Raw genomic sequence first — 12,758 nt, 5'->3', positions numbered from 1 at the left:
CTTTACCTGACACACAGACAAGACAAGCTACATGGTGTCATAGAATTCTGTTAACAATAAAAATATGATTTCTCGAATATGTCAGTTCAATTCAGATTGATCATTCCAAATTGATAGATTGACTACCAGTGTTCTGATGGGCCACAGTATGTGCCAAATGTTACTGCTAATGCTATACTGGGTGAATAAATGTAGGTGAAAAAGATTATTAAAAATGCGGAAAAAACTAAAAATGTTCGCGCGAAACGCACGTGAGGGGGGGACCCGGCACCTTCTCTTGGACAAAAAAAGCACTGACCAAAGGAGACCATGTATGAAGGAAACAATTATAAACTGAATTAAGTTAATTATAATAAGGCAACACTTGTAATAAAACCATACCCAGGGTGGAACTGTATTCAATTAATACAACATGCACACAACATGTTATGTGCTTATAGATCTGCCATTTATGGCAAAGACGTTTGTAGATACTAGTGTTTAGTTTGACAATTACAACGCAATGTGTTCACCACCAAAAAAGACCTGAGGAAGGCCACCTGTTGGCCGAAACGTTGTGAACTTGCACATTAACTTTCTTGGAGCAGAAGCTGTTGTGTGGACTCATTTAATTTCTTTATGTTCACTTTTTTGTCCTGCACTAGCGCCCACTTGGATGTCCATAACAATTCCTACTCAACAAAAAATCTAAACATGAAAAAGTTTGAACTGCAACACAATGTTATACATGTAGAGGGGCATGCTATCATCCCTCTCTCAGCCAAGTGGTCCTTGGCCTGAATTGTCCTGGTCAAGGTGTTCTGTGGGCTCCCAGGTGTCATCCCATGTTCTCCCACTGAAAAACACCATGAACGCACATAGCTGTAAATAGTAAGGAAGTAAATGTGTTCATAAAAGCAAACTTGACAATAGCCAAAGCTGACCAAATAGCTGAGTCCTTACCATGTATCACCTCACAAGGCAGCCACACCACCTTGACCTGTTTTCCTTTCTACAGAAAAAAATACAACAAGTGTTTGTCATTTTAGCAACCACTAGTAAATCTTGTATTATTTCACACTCTTTCAAAAGTTTTGTATGTGTATATCTTTGCTGTCGGGTGGAAACCTCCTATGTTCGGAACTGTTCCTTTTTTATCACGATTGTTCAATCGATCAAAGCTCACGACTCGCGAAGTGAGGTGTTGTGAGCTTGTAGATCTGCTATTTTCACTAATTTAGTGTGCCAGCCTGAGTACGACAAAGTAGAGATGTGGAGAAAGTGGCGATAGGAAATTTCAGCAGCGATATATAAAACCTTTTTTTATCCATTACTAAACATTGAGACCCAAGTCTCTTTTACAAGGGTGAACTGGCCAAGAGGCATACACAGTACACATTCGATCGTCACTGTAGGGCAGAAACCTCCGATCTCCAGATTTCAACTTTTTACGTCTTCATAAATTAATGTTCTACTTTGTCGTACTCAGACTGTCACACTGAAGTAGTGAAAACACCAGATCTACAAGTTCACAATGCTTCACTTCGTGATTTGTTGTGAGCTCGTAGATCGGCTATTTTCACTACTTAAATCGTTTTAAGAAATCATAATAAAGAAAAATCACACCCAGTTTGAAGTGGGCGGTGTGGTCATCACAGTGGTCATCACAGTGATGGAAGCTCAGTTCCAAAAATTTTTTTTTAGGTTTATTTATTTATAGGTTATTAATGTCATCATGTGTCTCGCTAGCCAATCACAGTGCTGAATAGAGTCAGCCAATAGAGTCAGCCAATCACAGTACAGCTAGGGGTGTACTAATGAGCCAATCACAGTACAGAGAATGAGGTGTCCCAACCCCACTTATAGGGGCGGCTACACCGTTTCGGACATAGGAAGTTTTCACCTGACAGCAACGATAGCTATATAAAACAACTTGACATGACTTACCTCCGTTACTCTTCGCTCTACAACCCGATCCCAGTTGTATTTCTCTTGATCCATACATGTTTTGCAGCCTAAAGAGATGTTCAAAGAAAAGTTAGACAACAAAAGACAAGGGTTTGATATCTGCCAGGTGAAATGATTTGTTTTCCTTCTTTTTTTCTGGTTACTTAGGGTGCGTTCGAAAATACAGCACTGAGCGCACTGGCCAATACAAACTAATAGGCGAGTGTGCTCCGGTGCGTAATTTTCGAACGCGCCCTATATAAGGATTCAGGGACACTGGCCCTCATTTATCAACGCGGTGCAGCCCAAATAATGGGCGTAGGGCGAGATCACCGCACCTTTCGGCATTTATCAATATATCCTGACGTGGGCTTCATCCTACCATACGCTGAGATCTCACGTCTGGTCGAGACCAGTTGTTGACGTTGGCTGCGCCCGTTTATTCCATTCTAGACCTGCGGAGCAGCATTGTCTGACTGTCTGACAGGCATCTGGACACATAATCCACTCATAAATGTATATCTACACACTAATAATTAATCCCTGTGAAAATATAACATTTTATAAAGTAATTTAAACAAACTGCTTTAACAGTCATTCAGTTGCATTGGCTATTTTAAAATAGCAGATCTGCAAGCTCAAAAACGGGTCGCATCGCGACGCGTTGTGAGCTTGTAGATCTGCTATTTTCAAAATATACGAGCGCTTTTGCGTCGGGACTCGGGAGTCCCGCGGTCGGGACTGCCGACGATCTTTTCATGGACAGTGAGGTGTACAAACTTACAGTAGCTTGTCCTATGTTATGGAGTTATGTCATAGAGAGTTTTGAAGACTACAACCTGGCTGGGTTAAGGATATAAACCCGACGCTCCAATCTCTTATTAACGTGGCGGACCGAAACCACTGCCGCCCGTCCGAGTCTCACGGGGAATATCCTACATGACTGCTTGTGCACTGCTCGGTATGGGTTAAATAAATTAATATACAAACGTATTCCATTCATGGCGATGTGATTGGTATCATAATATGTCATTCATGTAGGCTACAAGCCTACGTGACAAAGATTGTACCGCTACGGTACGGATTACAATACATGAAAAACACAGCTGGGCGGGCGTGTGTGTGTGTGTGAGAGCAACCCGATCTCCAGAGATTACCGTAACATTGCACGGAACGAGTGCACTTCATTCCGTGGATAGCCGCCTCGGAACTCCCGAATTGCGTGCATATGGTACGGCGCTGCCTTGTGACAAAACCATTTCGGAGGCGCGCAGTCACAGGCGAATTGTCCCCCCGTGAAGGACCACCGAGGGAGCTAAGGCGACCGAGTTGCCGTCCTGAACGGTGGGACATTCGCCTGTGCCTACTCAGCGCCGTTTGAGTTATGTACCGATAGGCACAGAATCGTAAATTTTATTGTGGGGACTGCTCTGCTTCCGGGTTTTTCCGTGTTGCGACTGGTTACGCCCACCGTGGGACTCGCCGTACATATGCACGCAATTTGGGAGTTCCGAGGCGACTATCCACGGAATGAAGTGCACTGTTCCGTGCAATGTTACGGTATTCTCTGGAGATCAGGCTGGTGAGAGAGAGAGAGAGAGAGAGGGGGGGGGGGGGGGGGGCGTGTGTGGCGAGGCAGGCGGGGGAAACTCTTTCTCATTGGCTTTTGATGTCTTTGGTCGTATTCTGGTCCTTCTTCATGTCGTAAAATCGGGGCGTTTTGAGAATATTTAAGGGCGTGTTATTTAAATGACGCTAGGTTCCAGCCGTGACATTTATCAAGCCTGGGACCAAATGTAGGCTCGGATCAGCTGTGTAGGATTCGTTGATAAATGTGACTTCGACGTTGGTGTACGGCTGAATATATGGAAAAATATACGCCGGTTTATACGCTGCGTTGATAAATGAGGGCCAGTGGATCTGTTCTATGAAAAGACTTGTTTTTGTACAGTAGCTCTTTGTGTGTGCATTTGTTGATGTTTGAATGTGTAAAGTTCAGTGTCTACATACTAACACAAAATAAAAATAACTCATCCTGAGTTTAAGAGCACTTTGATGTTTCCATTTCCAGCTGTACATTTTAGGGATATGTGTGTTATTAATAACAAACACCAGCTGCTGTATTATATTCCATGTTCTGTTTCTAGTTTGGTAATGTAAAGGACATCTCCAGGATGTAGTCCAAATATTTGTTAACTTTAAAAAAAAGGGTCATTTTATCGTCTACTCAGGCTTTTGGGAGCACACCGGACAGTTTTTAAGTTGCTTCATTCAGTATTTAGATATTTGATATTAATTTTATCAGACACGCCCCCCTATACAAACCCATTGTAACTTCTTCCATTTTAACCATGTTAGATTCATCGGAAACACCCGTCCTTGGTTCTGGTGACTGATATTGTCCTTCTAATACGTGAGGAGACCGTGTTTTTTCAATAACTTTTTTCATTTATTTTAAATATTTTTTAACACCCTTTTTTCCTGCTGTCCAGTCCTCTTAGTTTTTGACACTCACATGTGACAGACGTTTTACAAACTTAAATTCCAAGCGGATAAGGTCCCGATAAGCCCCTCGTATAACTTTAATAAAACTGTACTGAAGATCATCTACAAGCTCAGCATGTTGCATCACAATGCACTGTGGGCTTGTAGATCTGCTATTCTTCACTACTTTTGTGTCACACTCTTGTATGATTAAGTTGTGCATTAATCTACTCCTAAATAATTTAAATAAACATAAAACGTCAAAATATTGTGTGACAGAACAGCCTCTGACAGACTAATTGTCTAGTAATGTTCAGCAGTACACATTCATTGTATTTATGCTGTATTCTGTACTTTTAACTTGTAGATTCTCAGTCCCACAGAAGGTGCACATTCTGCTGTGACATGGAATATAATATGTTTGTGGCTATCTGTTGTTTATCAGATGCTGTTATAGATGGGTTTCCTGTTTGTAAACATGAGAGGATGATGCGCGCGCAGTGGCGGGATGAGCCTGTAGAGGGCGCTATTACCCTAAAAATATCCTATACCCTATTACCCATAAAATAAATGGTCTTCACCAGGTTTAATGAAAGTAGATTAAATGATGCAGTTTGTAATATCTTCTTTACTCAATAAAAATGATTTGTCGGAAGTTGGATCTGTTTGTATATAATAGCAGCATTATGCCTATTATGCCTATAATAGCAGCATTATGCCTATCTAAATCCCGAAAATAACAATAGAGTGAATGGCGCTTCCGGTTCGTTCTCCCCCGCGCATGCGCAGATTGCGCACTCTGCTCTGTGATGACGTCGCGCGGAAACCCATCTATAGGGAAGGTGCCTTGAAGCCTAGTGGGTGTGGTGCCTGAAGAGCTGATTAATGATACATGGGGATCAGCTTGGGTGGATTGCTACTGCACTGGGGTTGGTTGATTAAAGCCAAGGGTGGGGTCTGTAGACTATATAAAGGCAAACAGCTCAGTTTAATGTGGGCTGCCATGGATAGAGGCTGACACGTTACCTCCCTGTCCAGTTATGTTGTTGGGTTGTCTTTTCTTCACCTATGTTGTTCAGGCCTGGAATAAACACCTTTGTTTTACCTGCAAGCCTGCCTCCTGGTCCATTCCTGACATCTGAAAGGGTTATTTCACTGCCTTAATGCTGATCTGCAATTCCACATTATAACATATGAAGATAAAAGGTTTCTGCCCCAATGGCAACAATATCCCAACAGACACACAACAGTTCACCAATCACAGAGAAAAAAAATCCCACTGAACGTTTTTGCGTTATCCTTTTAACAGTTTTTTTTTACTGTACCGTTACACTGTTATCAAACTTGCAAATAAAGTATTCATTAAAAATAGACAAAGGTGACAATCAGAATTATGTACACTGTCACTCCTCTAACAGGTCAGTGTGATGCAAGCATCTTCAGAAGCATGGATGTGCAGAAGCATGGATGAAAACATCACTTGATGTATTCTGTTTGGAAACAGGAAGAGTGGGCACCGGAGAAGTCTGGGCACCTTAATGTTAAATTGTTACTTCAAAATGTGAAAGAACAAATAATACATTAATGCTCTGGAAAATGGTATGCTGTGAGGTATCGTATGTATGATTTCAAATGCTTGAACATTTGATGTTTGAGCCCTAACATTGAAACAATTGGTACACATTGCATGAAAACCTGTTGATAGCCATACATTGTCAATACGTTAATGGGTAAAGTTAGGTCTGATAATGTGCAAATCACATTATCATTGTGTTTTCTGTGCATACATTATTTACAAACATTTTCCAAAGCATACTTTAATTCATTTTGCCAATCAAATATAGAATACAATTTCAGGCTTGCGGGAAGTCATCGAATTTCTCTTTTGAGTCTCGAGCTAAAAAGCTTGGAAACCACTGCTGTACCGCTACCTCCTGAGCAGTGTTGATTTTGTGGCGAAAAATGTTGGTCGACTACCTTTTTTCACTGACGAAAACTAAACAAAAACTAAGCTATGATGACTAAAACTAAGACTAAATATACTAAAATGTTAGGGAGGGACTAGTGGAGAAGAGATAAAAGACAATCAATTTTATGTTTTGAGCACTCTGGAAATAGCCGATCCACAAGCCCACAACGCGTCGCTCTGCGACGCGTTGTGAGCCTGTAGATCGGCCACCCCCAGCATGCAACCAAGTGTAAAATCAGGCATTATGACGCCATCAAGGCACCGCCAAAATACATTTTAGTCGACTAAATCAACTGTAGATTTAGTCGACTATAATCGTATGATATTTAGTCGACTGAAACTAGACAAAAACTATAACATTTCAGCTGACTAAAATATGACTAAAACTAAATGGAATTTTATTCAAAAGACTACCCAAATCAAATTATTTGCTGTCAAAATCAACACTGTTGAGCATGACCTAAATGAGCTTCTGAGAACCTTATAATGGTATCAAAAAATCTATAAATCACTGGCTTCTTTCAAAACTGTCCTGAAAAAAAAAGAAGCATATCTGTCAGAAAACCACAAGTGGAGATGGATATTAAATTAAATCCCCTTGAAATGAGGGGATGAGGGGAAGATCATTCACACTGCCGCCCCGTTTTCCTTTTTCTCCTCTGTAAATATAGCTGTTTGTATTTGTTGATGACATGCATTAAAGGGATAGTTCACCCAAAACATTTCTTTCCCCTATCGATTAGTTACCTTGGAGAATTCATGGATATTTAGGTATTAAACATCGTTTGTTATCCCCTTGCCAGCGCGTAATTACCTTCATCCGATGGATTTTGAAACGCCGCGGAGGCGACGGGACCGTACCTATGTTCCCCGCTTTCGTAGGGAGAGCGGGGAATATAGGACCTAACCTAAACCTAACCCTAACCTAAGTGGGGAACATAGAACCCGGGGAACATAGGTATGACCCCGAGGCGACATTGTATTCCAAAAAAACTAAAAAGGCGGAGAGAGGGGGTAAGAGGAGGGATCTGTGTATTGAGACGGACCACAACGTTCCAACCGCGATCCGCCATTTTGGGGCTGGGGCTCGCTGAAAACAGTGGTTTTCAATGCAAAAAACAGTTCTGAGTTCCAGCCGTTTTTCTGAAAATCCCATAGTCAGGGCGGGCGGAGGTGACGTTTTTTGGAATGATCTCACATCCACATACTTCTTCTCTCATTGACGATGGATCATCACAGAGCTGTGTTACGGTGCCTAAAACAGCGTGCCTATTTTTAAAAAATCGAACGACTATGCGATTTGGCGGACAAGTGCGCTATTTAATAGAACGACTTTATACCTGGGTGAGGAACCACAGCTTCAGGCTGGTGGGGACCTGCAGCAGCTCCAGTGGCTGAGCGGACGCACAGAAAGGGAAGGTGACCTGGAAGCGATACTGGCCGTCCAGCATGAGCTGTGTGGATCCTTCCTGTTCCTGGAGCAACCACTGTACTTTGCGCACAAACAATGGCACCACTCTCTTCTCAGCCTGCTGCTCAGAGGCCCTGCATTGTAATCTGTGTTCTTCAACTTTCTTCTGCAGAACGTTGGAGATCTCATCTGTTTTATCTGCCAACTCTCTGGTCTGTAGCTCCACACGAGTCTCCAGCTCCTGTTTGTGTCTCTGGAGCTCTGAAACACTCTGTTCCAAGTCAAGTCAAGTCAAGTCAATTTTATTTATAAAGCACATTTAAAAACAACCAAAGGCCGACCAAAGTGCTGTACATCATGGTTAAAAACCACACAAAAAGCATCAAATACATATACATACAACTGCAAGCAAAGAATACACAAAACAAAAACAAAACAAGAAGATCAACAATATATACAAAAAAGCAATAATACAAAAATCATAGCAAAAAGGCAAGTAGCTAAGGGAGCATAAAGGAAGAATGTGGGAGCACGTAGACAGGTGTCCAACAATTTCTCCATGGCATAGGTCCTAGTTAAAAGGCCTGGGAGAACAGGTACGTTTTTAGTCTGTTTTTAAAAATGTCCAACGAGGGTGCAGCCCTTATAGATGGCGGTAGGCTGTTCCACAGTTTTGGGGCAGCAGCTGAAAATGCACGGTCACCTTTTGACCTCAGGCGGGTGTGTGGGACCTTGAGGAGCCCTTGATCCGCTGATCTAAGTGGCCTAGTGTTGTCGGGGGGAGGAAGTATCATGCATATGTAGGGCGGTGCCAACCCCTGGTGGGCTTTATAGGCGAATAATAAAATTTTAAAATCGACTCTATATTTGACTGGAAGCCAGTGGAGGGATGCCAGAATGGGAGTGATGTGATCCCACCTTCTGGTGTCAGTCAAGAGCCTTGCAGCCGCATTCTGGACGAGCTGCAATCTAGAAAGGGAGGTATTTGCAACTCCTGCGTATAATGAGTTGCAGTAATCTAGGCGGGAGGAGATGAGGGCATGGATTACTTTTTCCAGGTCGGGGGTTGATAAGAAGGTTTTTATTTTGCTGATTTGTCTTAGTTGGAAGAAGGCACCTTTAACCACGGAATTTATTTGCTTGTCAAATTTGAGGTCAGAGTCCAGGATTACACCTAAGTTTTTGACGTGTGGTTTGCACGTCAGTGGGCCAAGGGAGGTGGTGATGGTATTTGTTTTGTGAGGGGAGCCAAAGAGAATGATTTCAGTTTTATTGTCGTTGAGCATGAGGAAATTGTCTGACATCCAGGATTTTATGTCTGTGAGGCAGTCTAGCAGGGGATCCAGTGAATGTGTATCGTTTGATTTGAGGGGGACATACAACTGTGTGTCGTCGGCATAGAGGTGGAAGGAAATGCCATGTTTCCTCATAATGGAGCCCAGAGGGAGCATGTACAATGAAAAAAGGATGGGACCAAGGATTGACCCCTGGGGGACCCCGCAGGAGAGGGGGGCGGAGGAGGATGAGGTGTTACCAAGCTCTACTACAAAGGATCTATCTGCCAGGTACGATTTGATCCAGTTAAGGGCAGTTCCCTGGATGCCAACCTCGTGTTCGAGGCGCATGGTTAAGATGTTGTGGTCAACAGTGTCAAATGCGGCGCTCAGGTCGAGCAGCACCAGGATGGCACAGTCGCCTGAGTCTATCGCCCGGAACAGGTCATTTGTGACCTTTAGTAGTGCAGACTCCGTGCTATGAAGTGTCCGAAAACCGGACTGGAAGACCTCGAGGGATACATTGTTATCTAGATAGGTTTGTAGTTGGGAGAGGACGGCCTTCTCGAGGACTTTGGACAGGAATGGTAATTTTGAAATGGGTCTAAAATTGGCTGGGATGGTGGGGTCAAGGCTTGGTTTCTTTATTATGGGTTGAACAATGGCGTGTTTGAAATATGACGGGACAATTCCCAAACTGAGGGAGCTGTTGATGATAGACAGGACACTAGGACCCAGGCTGTCAAAAGCCTCTTTGAGGAGGCGAGAGGGCAGAATGTCAGATGAGCAGGTTGTGGGTTTCATTTTGGAGACAATGATTGACAGACATGGGAGAGACAGTGGCTTGAACTGACGTAAGGTGGCAGTCGGAATGTGAGGGGTGTAATGATCAGCAGAGGAGGGTGAGATGCTGGAGCGAATACTAGCTACCTTATCAATAAAAAACTGGAGGAAGTGCTCACAGGTGGTTTGGGAGGTATCCGGGTTGGCATTTACTTTTGGGTTGATTATGGTATTTATTGTGTCGAAGAGAACTTTTGGCCTGTGACAGTTTTGTGTGATGAAATTTGAGTAATAGTTTGCTCTTACTGTATTGACCGTGGTTTGGTAATTTAATATGGAGTCTCTTAGCATATCATATGAGATTTGAAGTTTGTCCTTCTTCCATTTTCGCTCTACTTTTCTGCAGTGTTGCCTGGCTGCCCGGGTGGTATCGTTTAGCCAGGGCTGTGGATTCAGTTTGGGCTGGCCAGATTTTAAAGGGGAAATGTTGTCGAGGATACCTAGGCAGGTGGAATTGAAGAGGGTGACCATCTCATCTATATTCAAATGGGGGGGGGGGGTCTCGATTGTGACACAGTTTGAGGTGGCTGTGTATGATGTTGCGAAGTTACTAGCAGTCGAGCTATTTATGTGACGGCAGGGGCGAGTAGGCAGACGGAGTATGGAAGTGTGACAGGGTAGAGGGACATTGAAAAGTATAGGTTTATGGTCGGATGTGCAATATACTTGATCCCAAATATTAATATTTAATACTGGGAAACCGTGGGATAGGATAAGGTTGAGTGTGTGACCAAGCCGGTGTGTGGGGCCTGTGACATGTTGAGTCAGGTTAAAGGAGTCAATCAGGTTTTCGAATTCCCTGACCATGGGTCTGGTGGATGTTAAAGTCCCCCAGGAGCAGAATGTTTTCCCATTTAGGCATAATATGAGAGAACAGGTCTGAGAAGTCTTTGATGAAGTTTTTAGCTTTTGGGGGTCTATACACTACGGCAAGCAGTGCTGGGGTCGATAGTTTGAGCTCAAAAAGTTGTAGCTCAAAGCTAGGGTAGGAGTAGGTGGTTAAAACACGACAGTGGAAACGTTTGTTTATTATTGATGCTAGACCGCCCCCCCGACCCAGGGATCTGGGGGAGTTAAAGAGGTTGCAGTCAGAGGGACAGAGCACAGAAAGGGGACTTGCTTCCCCAGCTCGGGTCCATGTCTCTGTAATAAATAGAAAATCTAATTCACGGGAGGTAAAAAAGTCATTTATGATGTCAGGTTTATTGTTCAGAGACCTGGCATTTACCAGGGCCATTTTGGCAATATCAGAATCAATTTGGGGGGGGGTTTCATATAGGAGTTGAGTGAGATTTCGGGGGTCCACTCCGCCCTTTGGATGGTTCTGGGGGTGGGCTCTGAGTGGACGGTGGGTTTGTAGCACAGAAATAACAAAGGTGCTATTTTTTGTGAAGATGGCAGTTGCATTTTTGCAAGGGGAAATAGAGGGAGGAAAACCGCCCGACCACAAGGGGGCGATGTAGCGGCTATCTGGTCTGGTTAGGAGGTGACCGGAAGTGTAGGCGGACACTTCCGGGTTGGACGGGCCAGCTGTTGTTGTGAATAGTCAATGCGTTGGTAGCGACCGTGGAACTATGGAGCGATGTAAATTGATGGCGAGCATTTCGGAGCCTAGTTTGCTCGGATGGAGGCCATCGGCAGCATAATATGATGGACGGTCCCAGAATAGGTAGAAGTTGTGGATATAGTATATGTTGTGTGAGAAACAGGCAAATTGGAGCCAGTGGTGCAGAGCCAGCAGGCGGCTAAGACGGACATCTCCTTGACCGCGACACAGCGTGGGCAGTGGACCAGAGATGTAAATGGACTTTCCGCTGCTGCTGAGGAGGTCAAGGAGACGCGTGAAATGGATTCTGGATTGTTCGGAGTAGCGGTCGTTTGTTCCCACATGAAGGATTATCGTTTTGACGGAGGAGGGGAGAGAAGCCAGAACTTCGGGGATTTTTTCCAGGAGTTTAGCCGTGGTTGCACCAGGAAAACAGCGTGTTATTGTATTAGCAGACTTGATGTGCTTGATGATTGAGTCACCGATAAGTAATACAGTGGGGGGTGGGAGGAGTGATGGAATCGGCGTACGGGGTTGCGTCGGGGGGTGCAATGTTGATGTGGAGCTGCTGTCCACTACGGGGGGGTAGACATAGACCTTTGCAGTATGGGGGGGGTGAGCTTCTGCGATGCCTGGTTCCTAGGCCATTCCCAGGTGTTGTACAGTGTGGGAGGGGTGGGCTTTTTTGATGGCTGGTGCACAGCGAGACCCTCGGCGCGGCGTTTAACAGCCGTTTTTAGCAAGTTATGGCGGACCTTTTTTTGACTAGGCAGTAGTGGGGGTGATGGTGAGGCGTTAGAAAGCGGGGCCAGCATGGGGAACTCGTTCATGTCTAGGACGGAGAACGGATTGCTAGTAACTAGGGGGGGGGGGGGCGATTCGGCTGGTGGTGAGCGTGAGGGGGGCCTCCCGTGTTTACATCGGGAGATAGTTATCCAGGGGCCTGGAGTGGAGCTGGCCGAGGGTGTAATTTTTTGCCTTACACAGGGACTAACCAGACCAGCGGCGGGGATAGTCACATCAAGCTCCCGCATCCTGGAGGGGGGGCTGCGGGGACGGTTCGGTCCCACGGCGGGGACAGTCGCGTCCAGCTCCCGTATCCTGGTTGGGGCAACGGAATCTTGACAAAATGAGTAGGAGTCGAGGAACAGCTCATCGTCCTTAATTTGAAGGAGAGTGGATATCCTTCCCTTCAGCATGGACACCCTCTGGTTCAGGTGGAGACAGCCGTCGCAGACAGGTGATAAGGTGAGTGTTGTCATGATGGTGTTGCTGGGGAAAAAACAAACTGAGGCCAGTAAAGGA

This window comes from Gymnoscopelus braueri, assembly GCF_963280865.1.
Source record: "Gymnoscopelus braueri genome assembly, chromosome: 6".
In the NCBI taxonomy this organism is placed as follows: domain Eukaryota; kingdom Metazoa; phylum Chordata; class Actinopteri; order Myctophiformes; family Myctophidae; genus Gymnoscopelus; species Gymnoscopelus braueri.
This window is presented reverse-complemented; position numbering follows the sequence as displayed.